Source organism: Octodon degus, unplaced genomic scaffold, assembly GCF_000260255.1.
Source record: "Octodon degus isolate 3935 unplaced genomic scaffold, OctDeg1.0 scaffold00147, whole genome shotgun sequence".
Lineage (NCBI taxonomy): Eukaryota > Metazoa > Chordata > Mammalia > Rodentia > Octodontidae > Octodon > Octodon degus.
In genome coordinates, this window is record NW_004524723.1 from 228819 (window position 1) to 241712 (window position 12894).

The 12894-nt window shown below is 44.7% G+C and overlaps 1 pseudogene; it reads right to left on the bottom strand.

Moving 5' to 3' along the window:
• Positions 1 to 12894, bottom strand: part of LOC111812866 — a 70615-nt pseudogene that overhangs the window by 32815 nt on the left and 24906 nt on the right.

Genomic DNA, 12894 nt, shown 5'->3' on the forward strand with positions numbered 1-12894 from the left:
TTTCTTCTTTCTTTCTTTCTTTCTTTCTTTCTTTCTTTCTTTCTTTCTTTCTTTCTTTCTTTCTTTCTTTCTTTCTTTCTTTCTTTCTTTCTTTCTTTCATACTGTGAATCAAACTCAGGACGTTGCATTTGCCAGGCAGGCTCTCGTGCCTCTGAGCTATCTCCCCAGCTTCTTTTCTAGGTGTCAGATATTTTGTCTCAGCAATAAGAGAAAAGTAACCAAGGCCGTAGTCCTGACAACTGTTCTTTCTCACAAGAGTAAAGAAGCAGGGAGCTGGATTTCCAGTCTGGCAAGCTGAGTTTTAATGCCAGTTGTTATCAAACTGTTGCTGTTAATATTAATGAGGACTCTGGTTAAAGAGGACAGAATGACCCAGAGTTGTCCATGGGTACTGAGAGTCTGGGAAGCCCCAGGCCTCGTGCCAAGGGTCCAGTCTAAGGATGGAGGGGTGCAAGCACCACGAGTGGGAGACACAGGAAAGATTAGGTTTCAGGTGGCCTCGGCACACAAGACTTCCAAAAATGCTCATTGTGTGCCAATGAGATAACTCAGTGGACTCAGTGCCTGCATAGGCAAGCACAGGGACTGGTGTTCAATACCCAGTACCACATGCCATGCTGGCCTGTCTCCTGGTTGTGCTAAGCCAGCTACCAAGCCCGGGCATGGAGGCTGAAACAGGAGGATCACTAGGGGTCCAAGCTGTGTAGTGAGACCCTATACCAAATGCATTTTAAAAACAATGCTCATTGTGAGAAGAACTCCCAAGAAGCATTGGAGGGTAGAGCTTGCTCCTGCAGGTTACAGTACCAGAAGACAATGGCGCAGGATTGGGGGCCAGCTCCACCGCCTGGGTAACAAGATTTCAATGCAGGAGTCTTGGAGAACAAGTTGGATCTGAACCACAACAGAGTGGATTTGCTGTAGGGGCAGCTGCTTGGCGTTTCCTTATGGGTCATTGTGAGCGAAGGAGTGGGGTCATTTGTCTGTCTCTGAAGCCAAGTGAGAGAAACCCAAGAGAGCCATTAGGGTGGGATGGGGAGGACTTCGGAGACTGTCGCTGTGGAAGCCTGCCCAGGAATTCATTGCCGGGTGTCCCAGGGTCCTCTATCCTAGGGGAAGCACATTTGCAGGCTGGGTGAGGTAGCGCTGTACTCTAAGCTGATTCAGGCTACAAAATTCTCACAACTACAAATGGCCGGGAAAGTGAGTGAAGGCATGACTCCAGGGGAAGAGCAGTGACCTGGACAGAAGCCCAGCTGGGATCCAGCCTGGCATCTGAGGGGCCGTATGGACTCTGCAGCTCCTGAGCCTCACTGTGCTCACGTGTGGGAGAGGTGCCCACATCGTGAGCTAAACCTCCGAGAAGCACAGGGGGCGGTGGCTGGAGGGCCTGACTCTGGCAGCTGACTGGCTGTATTCAAACCCTACCTCTGCTGTGTTTGAACTGTGTGATTATCACTGAGTTTCCTAACATCTTGAGCCTCAGTTTCCTTCTCTGCAAGGTAAAGCTACTAATCCTATCTGACAAAAAGAGTCCTGTGAGAGTGAAATAATACGTGTAAATTACCTAGAACAATTTCCAGCACCTAGCAAGAGTTACACAAATGCTTACTTATTTAAACTGTGATCAAACGGGATATTACTCATCAAATCCATCACATGCCACTAGCTATGTAAGGGAGGTCTGCAGAACGTTGGAGGGCTTGTTAGTTAGCATTCCGTTGCTGTGGTGAAATACTGGACATGAAAAATTATGAGGAGGAAAGGTTTATTTTGGTGCATGGATTTAGTCTGTGGTTGCTCAGCCCATTGCTCTGTGGACATGAGGTGAGGCCGAGCACCCATGGGAGTAGGACATGTGGACTAAGGCACTTGCTTCATGACAACCAGGAAGCCAAAGTCAGAGAAAGGGCTTGGGACCCCAAGTGCCCTTCCAGGGACCTCCTGCCTCCTGCCTCTCTTGACTCCACTGCCTGGGTAACAAGACTTCAACACAGGGGTCTTGGAGAACAAATTGCATCTGAACCACAGCAGAGTGGATTTGCTATAGGGGCAGCTGGTTGGTGTTTCCCTATGGGTCACTGTGAGTGAAGGAGTGGGGTCATTTGTCTGTCTCCAAAGCCAAGTGAGAGAAACCCAAGAGAGCCATTAGGGTGGGATGGGGAGGACTTCGGAGACTGGTACAGAAGCGTCCCCTCCCTGGCTGGATTTCTGTTCTGCTGCAGCATCTCAAAGGCCACTAGAGGAGATAATTGCATTAATAAAACCATCGGGAGTCCCTTACAGGAGCTGGGGGTGGAAGACATGCTGCAATATGACTGTGCTGGCTTTGTGCAGAGGAGTGGAAGGGCCTCAGCTGGTGGCTGGCAGCTGGCACCTGCTCACAGGTGGCCCAGCACTCATGTGTTGCCCCCATTCATATGTTGAAGCTGTCTTAGTGCGACTGTATTAGGACTAAGGAAGGAACTAGGTTCAATGAGGCCATCAGGGTGTGACCTGATCCACCAGGATGTGTCCCTGTGGGAGACCTGACTTGTGCTGATTCTGCCTCCCCCCAGAGTCCCATAAACTCTGCAGAGGGCACAGACACAGAGGAACTCTTACACAAGCACAGAGCAGGCTTTGGTGTGTGTGTGTGTGTGTGTGTGTGTGTGTGTGTGTGTGTGTGTGCATGTGCGTGTGTGTGTGTGTGTGTGTGTGTGAACCCACCCTGGGGCAGGGCTGGCACAGCATGTGGTGCCAGGGATCAAACCACAGTCTCAGTGCACTTGCCTAAGCTTGTCTAAGCAGGTGCTTTAGACCCCTGAGCTATCTCACCGGCCCATAGAGTGCGCTTTTCGCTGACTCTTGGGCTTTCCAGAGGTGGGGGGCTCCTGGGATGTTACCCTTCCTCTGAGCAAATCCTTGGCCGCTGAAAGCTGGGGCTGCCTGTTGACCACGTGGGCCTGGGAGGGTGGGGCAGAGCCTCTCAGGGTGCTGACTTTGAAGAGAAGCACGGGGAGTGGGGGTGCTTCCCATCTAGTATCCTACTTATAACCCCAGTTACAGGGGAAGGGGAAGGGAGGGGGCATATGAGAGTATCTCACTGCCACAAATCCCTTGATGAGGACACTGAAGCCACAACCTCCCACTCTCCAGGACTTTCAGTTATATATTCTTGTATCTCTGTACTTCTACATTTTTCCATCACTGTAATCTTGGCCTCTGTACACATTTCCTTTTGCAGGAAGCATATTAGAAACATTCTGTTAGGTGTTCTACAATCTCCATAATTGTCATTTCCAGTGGCTCCCAAAGAGTCCATTAGGAGGGTGTATAATTAGTTGAACTTGTTCCATTGTAGGGACAAATTGCGAATTTTTTTTCAGTGTCAGTAAATTATGCTACAGTGCCAAAATCTTTATACATTTGGCTTTTAAAAAAAGAATTCTGTGGAGTGTGGCCATCATTGAGTTAGAGAGTATCAATCATTTTGTGGCTCAAGAGACTTATTTTCCCAATGACTTTCCAAAATATTCTTCCACTAGTAAGGTTTGAAATTAGCATTTCCCCTGTGTCCTTACCATTATTAGGCATTGTTGCTTTTTTGTTAATTTAATGGAAATCCTGAGGCAAGTATGTTTTACTTGTGTTTCTTTGAGAATTAGTAAATACCACATATTTTTCTGTTGTTTTATTATTTTTCCCCATGACGAAATTTTCCCTCTTGTCTTTTGCAAATTGTCTGAACATTTTAATTATTTATATAAGCTCTTTATATAGATATTAACTTCCTGATAAATTGGTTTGCTTATCTGTGATAATTTTTTTCCAACAAGTCAGGCTAGTTTTTAAATTGGGAGCTGTAATCACGTTGCTCTACTTACCTCTGACTTATGACATGTGATAAAATCATGGCCTTGCCAGTGGCTGCGCACTTGGGGGACTGGAAGTTTAATTTGCCACCAAATGAGTTGGCTTAAGGTGAAGCCAGCTGTCTAGGCAGGAATGGATTTCTGAGTGCCAAGCATTGCCTGTCTAGGGCGCCCCCGTCTGGACTGGCACGCTCCCTTCTGAGACCATGATTTCCCCTTTCCCTGAAGCCCAAGTAAGCACCTGTCTCAGTTACTCTTCTCTCGTTGCTAGGACAAATTCCCGACACTCAAAATGAAGGAAGGAATGGTTTATTTAGCTCGTAGTTACTGGAGGTTTCAGTCCATACCCAGCTGGCTCCAAGGCAGAGTGGCACATGGCAGAGGGCAACCTTTCATGGCAGTAGCAAACATCAAGAGCAAAATGGAGGAGTAGCAGCAACAATGGCTGCAGGGAACAAGCCTATTCCTTTTTGCTGCATTCAGGATCTCTTTCCCAGGCTGGGTGTAGCACTCACACCCGTAATCCCAGCAGCATTCACATTCATAATCCCAGTGGATCATGAGTTAATCACAAACTCTAGAAGCCCATCCCATGACTGCATGAGGCTTTGGGGGGAGAACTAGACACAAACCATAACAGCACCCTTCAAGCAGAATGAGCTCTGCCACTCAGTTACTATCAAAAGAATGTCCCTGGAATTGGAGCCCCTCTTTAACCCTTTGGAAGCCCCCATTCCATCATGCCTCCCATCACATCCTTATAAGCTCCCTGAGGCCAACCAACCTGGCCAAGGAACCTACGGAGACAAACGACTATTTTTTGGTGGCTTCCAAAATATGTATTCACTGACTTTTGCCTCCCATCTGTTCATCACGTTTCCTTTTTTGAGGCTGTGCTGCTGTTCTAAGAGCTCTGGACTTTAAGTCCGTGGGTCTGGATGCAAATTCTACCCGGGAAGGAGAGCCGGCTTCTTTGACCCACAGCTGCCTACCCTGGTTGATTGCATCTAAAATCACCAAATGTTCATGCTAGAAGGCATTTCCACTAAAATTACACAGCAATCCCAAGTACTCAGTTTCAGTGAAGTTAGGAAAACTCATCCAAATGTCTGAGCAAAGTGGCTGGACATTTGATGTGCTTGCTTTTGCAGCAGTACTCCTGGAGCAAGCACAGAGTGCAGCCACACGGTCACTTAGCTCCCTCACATTAACCTCAGTATTAGTCAGGAGCTTTATCAGAAGCAAGGGGACTTGGTGTGATCACATGGCCAGGAAAGGATGAGGAAGAACTTTCAGGATCTTGGGTCTCAGAAACTGGAGCAGGGGTCTGGCACCACAACATTGTTCTCTTTTCCTTCAGCTCCATCTTATTCAAGTTTCTGTCAACTTCCAAAGGGCTCCATTTCTACCTGCTCTGACAGGGTTTCTCCACATAGCAGGGAAGATGCTTACTAGGTCTTAGCTTCATTCTGGCTTCAAGGCAGGGGTCTTTCTGCCCAGCTCCAAACCTAGCAATGCCAGGAGTAGGTCTGAAGGGTCAAGCCCAGGTCAGAGGCGGGCCTGGGCGTTGTTGGTCCTAATCCTTCCCTCATGCTTACACCAGTGTGTACTGAAAGGTGTAACTGGACATGTCAGGGAGATGCACAAAGCAACTGGCCTCTGGGACATGCCTTTCCCCCATGAATCATGCCATTTACCACAGTGAATGAAAAATGATGTTGAGTGTTTGGTTCTTATTAAGCTCACTTTAGTTCACCCACAGCAGTGGCTGAGCTTATTTATAAATGTTGTCTCTAATCCTCTGAGTACTTGGAAAGATGAACAAATCATGAGAAAGAAGCATGACTTTGGAGCTTTACAAGGTCCCAGCATTACAGAACTCTAAAGTCTGGTAGCTGTGGGAAAGTTGAAGAGTTTACTTGGCTAAATTCCATGGCTCCAGATAGCTCTCTTTTCTTTTGAAATTATTTTTTTGAAGAATGTGACAGAAATTTGTCCTTCTTCAGCCATCCTCAATCCCTTATCTAGAGTCTACTTTCCACTCATAGGGTGACCAATTGTCCTGGTATGTCTGGGACTGGAAATTTTCTAGGATGTGGGAATGAATAGTTCTAAAACTGAGACATTTTTGGGCAAATCAGGATTACTTAGTTACCCTGTTAGAAATGTCATCTTACTTACTTCCCGCCTTCTCTTGCAGCCACAGGTTGTGGGCATAGGCCTGGGATTCTCCAATCAGCTGCACACTCTCCTTTGATTCAGAGGCTGGTGACTGGAGGAGTGAGGTGGACTGCCGTAATGCTGCTTCCACTTTTCAGTGGTGGCAAAGTTTGTACAGTATCTATGTAGAACATTCAAGGTGCAGCAGGAGTGCTTTCCCCTGACCCAGTTTTGTTGTTGTTTGTTTGTTTTTGAGACAAGGTTTCACTATGCGTCTCAAGCTGGTCTTTAGCTCACTTTGTAACCCAGATTGGTCTTGCACTTATAAGGATCCTCCTGCCTCAGCTTCTTGAGTGCAGGGATGATAGGCATACGCCACCACACCTAGCCTCCCGACTCAGTTTTGGTATATGGTCTCCAACTTTGGTCCAGCCCAGGAGAACCTAATATTACAACACTAATAGAAATCCTATGAGTGCACAAATAACATTTGACTCCATCAGTTTTCTCATTAAATACATGTTAATTTTGGTTGTTTTTTTTCCCATTTAATCAGTTTGTGTGAAAGGTATGATCTTCCTTTCCAGCTGAAATTGTTTCCATTTGTTCGTATATCTGTGTGTATGAAAAAAATAGCATCTTTTCTGTCACAGCAAAAAACAAAAACAAACAAACAAACAAACAAAGAAAACACCCACAGTCCCTCCTACCCCATTAACAACAGGGCTTACAACAGAGGTATTCCTTAATCTTCCTTTCTTGCTATCTGGATCATACTAATTTTTTTCTCCACTGGAATTAAGACCTCTCTATTTTCACCAGTCTTTGAACTTTCTCTACTTCATCACAACTCAACCCTTTCATCTCTTCTGGCAGGTGGGGAAACGCTGGGGTTGAGGGAGTCAGAGACCCCTACTTTGTGCTTCTTGTCACTGAGAAATACCATGCTGTGAAAAATAGGAGCTACTGCCTTTCTTTGATGGCATTTGAAGCTGTGTGACATGTCTTGGTGAAGGGTAGCCAGCCCGAACTGCATGGCATCTTGAGGTTGATAATTTCATTATTATTATTATGTTTTTCTTTTTGACAGTACTGGGGATGGAACTCATGTCCTTGCACTTGCCAGGCAGGCCTTACGCTACTGAGCTATCTCTCCAGCCTTCATTATTATTTTTCAAGCTGGGAGCTGTGTCTGCTGGCCACACCTCCCAAAGCACACCTGTTCAGGAGGTCACATCTCTGCTATGTTCCTTAGACTCGGTGATTCCCTGCGAGCTTGTTTTCCTGTAGATGAGGATCAAATGCCTTTCTCTGTGGGCTGTGGGGACAGCCAAAGGCAAAAATAGTTGCTACTATTTGATTATAATAGCATAATTATATCATACCCAAGATAAAATATTATTATTTGCCATAATAATTGCCAGCATAATTTTATTCACCTAATGGATAATGGTGTGACTCAGGAATCAGACTTCCAGATTCAGCTCTTACTCTGACACCTACCAGCTGTATGACTTTGAGCACATTCCTCAGTTTTTTCATCAGCAAAATGGGAATAATAGTCATAGTGCCAAATTCTTTAGCTCATTGAGAGGTTAAATGATGTAATATATGAGCATGTTTCAACAGGAAGTATCACAAGTACATGTTCAATTGCTTATATCCTTATTATCACCATGACTATTATGCATTAAAGATCTCACTATTAGCCTTGAGCACGTTGTTTTGCATCATCCCCAGGACCATGAGAGCATGGGGCCTTTTTCACTCTCTATTCTATCTGCCAAGTTGGAGGTGAGCAGGCTAGGCATGATTTGCGGTTCTGTCTTAATATGCTGCCCTTCACACTCCTGAACTCTTGATCTTTGAATATGGCAACTTTCCTTGGTGAAGATATGGACCAAAAGAGAGGTCGTCATACCTCTTTACATAGAAGGGAGCTGAGCGTCATGGTGATCATCTCAAGGCCATTCAGCAAGGGGAAGGCAGGTGTGTAATGAGAGCTGGAGTTTTAAGTATCCAACCCAAGACCCTTCTAGTGCACATGCTAGTTTTCCTCAGTCTTTCTCCAAATTGCTTTAAGAAGCTCTCTTCCTTCTATACTCTCCTTGGAGGTCACCCTGTTCCTCCTGCTAAGGACTCAACTTTCATGGACATAGCATTGTTTTAGAACTAGCTTCAAGAAATGTGTATGTCCATCTCAAGTGCCAGGCCAGTGTCTACTGATCTGAAGAGCAGCCCTGTTTGCTGGTGAGGCAGTGTGAATTCAGGATGTTCAAAGAGACCCCTTGGCTTCTATGTGTCTGTTTTCTAGGCTCTAGGCTGAAATTGTCTAGGCTATCACTGTCACAGTCTTTTTTTTTTTTTTGTCTTTTTGAGACAGGGTCTTGCTGTGCAGTTCAGGCTGGTCTTGAGCTTACTTTGTAGCCTAACCTGGTCTTGAACTTGCAATGATTCTTCTGCCTCAGCCTCCCGAGTGCTGGGATTACAAGTGTGTACCACCACACCTGGCACTATCCTATTCTTTGTAGATATCTTGGTGTAAGATATCAGGTGGCTTCTCCTACCCTTGTCATGGAGATAATAAGAAGTTGGAGCCCCATCTCTACTTTCTATAGAAGTTGAAATCCCTCCATACAGTCCTGTGACTTCCCTGGAGAAAGTCCTTCCTTCTGGCCACTTTTAATTATAAGCTCTTGTTTCATACATTGTCCTGACCTTTTTAGTTTTATTCAGTGGGTAGTGGTGTGAATTGTGTGAAGCTTTATTCTTCTCCTCAGCAAAACCCCAGTATACATGACAGTTGGCAAATGTTGTGATGTGGAGGGATGATGCTTTCATAGCAGGACCCGACAAACATTTTTTGCCCTCTCAGCTCAGGTAGAGAATGCTTTAGGCCAGACTGAGTAGATGCATATAAGTACCAATAGATATATGTAGCCCCTAGAAGGCTTTACGATAGTGTTTTATTTATTTTTTATTTATGTTTTTTGACATCAGTTATTTTATTTTAAAGAAAAAAAATAAAAACAATGGCACAAAATCTCAAAACAAGATTTTAGGAGAGTTACAATGGTTAGTACATTGTGTATTATTACTGCCAAAGTAGTTTCTCATATTACAAGATATAGGCAAGAAATAATAAATAAACAACATAGGTACAAACTTCTTTTTTTTAAGTCAACAGAAAATGGAAATATACTTTTTAAAGTTTCTAATACTAGAAGATATCATACAATGTCTTTTAAATAAATTGTAAGTCAAAGATACAGTATAACTCTTAGAACAAAAATTAAGATTAAGCAATATTCAGAAAATTAAATGTTTCCAAACATATGATAGTGTTTTTAAAGGGTGAAGTTTCTATCAATTTGATCCTTGGAGGGAATGGGTTTAGGCCTCTGGATTAGATTGTTTTGACTGCAGGTTTGGCATCGTTGGCAGACAGGCTTCCCAAAGGCATCAGGAAGCAGTAGACACTTTCATTTTCAGACAGATTGGGGGCCTATGAGGACTCATTGTTTAGTTTGTTGTGCACACCATGCTTACAGGGGAGCTTTGGCCAAAATAATTTTGTCAAGGTGACTATAGCAGATCTAGCCTGTCAGATTTCATTCCTAACAAAGCTACTTCCATTCATAAACAAGAGGTAAGGATGTACTCAGAATCTGTCAGCGGGTTCATTTTTAAGCTTGGACAACTTGAGAACAGTTTATCAGTCAGTACCAGGCAGTCATGGTCTGGGCAGACATGTGGCAGGGTTGAATGGTCCACTGTAGTTCAGGAGGTCCAGTATGGCATGTGAACTTGTCAGGTTTTTTGATCAGGAGAACCGTGGCTATTAGAGGATAGAGGCAAAGGGGGAGGAGGCAGCCCTTAGCAACTGGGCCCAAGAACTGAACAGGTGGCCCATGGGTGCTCCCAAGGGCTGCCAGTCTGAGTAAGTATCTTAGAAACAACATGACTTTTTGTTTGCAGATTCTGTCTTTTTCTGAGACACCTTATAGCCAATTTCTGTCTGATATTTCAGCAGAGTTTTTGTGTCTTTCCAGCAGACAATTTGGGTGTCATGCTCAGCAGAAGGGGCTACAGGAAAGAGTTGCAGTTGCCCCAGTGATGGTACTTTTGAAGACAAAGAGTTCTGTTCCATTGTTTGCCTAGAAAGTCATAGGTTGGCCCCCAATGTGGACTTTGAAACTTTAGAGAGCCCTTATCTTTTAATCTGAATGTGTGTCTAATCTGTTTGTGTATAGCCTTTATAACTCATGCCAGAGGGTATTAGACTATGAGACTGGATTTTCTTAGGGCTGGAGATTTTCAGGGGCCTCAAAGTCAAAGGAATATCTTTTAATAGGTTTCTGGGTACCAGTGGTTTATGGGATTTTGGTTCTCCATTTTGATGTCTTTGAGGATCACTTGATCTACTTGCCTTGTTTCTTTTTGCTGGAATTTATGCTTCTAGACAGGGTGATCTTTGGGAAAGGCCAAGGCAACCCATTCATCAGGGATGATAGTCCAATTTTTCCTCTGTCAAAATGTGGCAACATTTCTGTGTAGAACAGAGTCAGAAGGAATTGCTGACAGTCATCTATGGTGGGCATTAGATAATGTCATCTGACCAGGATGGGCATTTAAGGGTGTATCTGTGAAGCAGAAGGCTCTGGAGGCAGGGCCTGTTGGGAGCCCCTGAAGCTGAAATTGATCCTATGTGGGAGGGCAGGATGAGGCCTCCTTGTTAAAGCAGTCAAGCTACCTCAGTCTTGAGAAAAACATCCTGCCTGGACATTGTGGGCTATTAGTTTCTAGGCAACCTTGTGTCTTCCAACTTTGTAAAATTATAAATAAAGTCTCTTCCTATTGTTCAGGGGCTCATCTCACCAACCAGGCAGATAGATCACCACATAATCCAGCTCTTGCCTTCTCTAACTTTTCCTCATTCTTGCCACCATTTCTTCCCAGGTACAATGGATCACACTGAAAGACCAACAGATCCCTACATTTGGTGCCCGATCAGGACACCCGGTATGAGATAAATGTGGGCAGCGTGGGTTCAGTTGGCTGGAAGTAGATGGAGTCAGGAATAGGGAGTGACGCTGTAGGTGTTGGTAGCAACTGTGGTGACCAACCAGGGTGATTACTTTACCAAAGCAGATTTTTTTTTTTTTTCAGAACTGGGGATTGAACTCAGATCCTTGCGTTTGCCAGTCAAGCGCTTATCCTACTGAGCCATCTCCCTGGACTCCCCCCTTTTTTTTTTAACTTGAGAAAGATTTTTTTTTTTTGGCTGGCTCAGGAGGGTCTTAAGGGCAGGTCTGGTGAGCCAGTAGAGCTGGAGATCGAACCATAGTCCCCTGCACCTGACTGAGTTTACCCAAGCAGGCACTTCAAACAACAAGCTAGCCTGCAAGCCTCCTAAGGAAGAATGCTAAGAAAGGATAGATCTCTTTTTTCCTTCAGATGCAAGGAACAGTGGTTTGATTTCATTTTAAATTCATAATCACTAAAAGCCCCTTGCTCCTTTTTCCAAGGACCACAGGTTTGGATTAATTAATTCTCATTTCTGGCTCACTACATATGTGTTGTGTGCCCTTGAATGATGCTTTTTTGTGTGTGTGGTACCAGGTATTGAACTCAGGACCCTGTGCTTGCCAAGCAAGCGCTTATTCTGCTGAGTTATCTCCCCGGCCCTGCCCTTGAATGATGGCACAACAGAAAGTGCCTCTCAGAGAAAGACCAGATGCCCACCTGGCTGCTTGCTTCTTGGCAACTTTGGGACCATTCAGGCTAAGGAGAAGCATCAGTAGGTCCTCCATTTTGTCCTTAGATGCATCTACAGAACTCAGGTTGAGGCCCAATCAAGCTCCATAGTTCGGAGAGGGAAGTCCAACTCCTTGCCATGAAGCACCGATGGAACAGCCTATTGTTTTTGCTGTCTGTTACAAACACACAATCATTCAACAGGCACTTAGAGGTTAAAGCATTCCCTCTCCCAGATCATAAGGAGGCCTAACTAATGAGAGGTGATTAATTTTTCCTTCTTCTTGAACTGATCAGGTACAGACTGAATCTAGTACCCCCAGGGGTCTTACTGACAGACAAGTGGGCAGGTAGGCAAATAGGCAGGCAGACTCTGTCCTCCTACCTATTGGGTCTAATTTGAACCACTCACACAGGGATTCTGAAATCCTCCAGACCTCTGAGAGGACTTGAGAAATCTCAGGGACATGTCTTCCCATCAGGACCTGGTCAGTCCTTGTTCTGTCCTCTAGGGTTACAACTCGTGCCCAAAGAAGTCAGCATGGTTTGTTTTCCCAGGTGGTGACCCAAATGCAACAGCAAAGAGAAACACTGAAACATTATCCAGGATTTGGAGGCAGCATTCCTCCTTTCTGAGCCTAATTCCTAATAAAATAAGGGTAATCACAGTCCTTGCTTCAGACTGTCCTTATGGAGATCAATCCAGACAATCTAAGCACCCTGCACAAGAAGCAGCAGTTCCTCGTACAACCATTACAGTAGGCTTAATTCAATTTCACTTGCTACCTTAAGTCAAGAAAAGTGAATGGATGGCGAGTAGAAATGCAGTAGATGACTATTCAAAATAGGTAGTTTTTCCTTTTCCAATACTTATTCAAATCATACATTTTCTTCTTTCCTGGATTTTTTACAGACAAACTCACTCCATCCTGTCAGTTTATATTTCATTTTGGATTTTTTTTGGTACCGGGGATTGAAATCAGGATCTCATGCTTGCCAGGTAGGTGCTTATGCTGCTGAGCTATCTCTCCAGCCCCTACGCTGATCAGTTTACAAATGCAAACTAAAATCCAATTTATATGTTGCCTGGAAAACTGCACCAGGTGGATCCTGAAAGCAAGC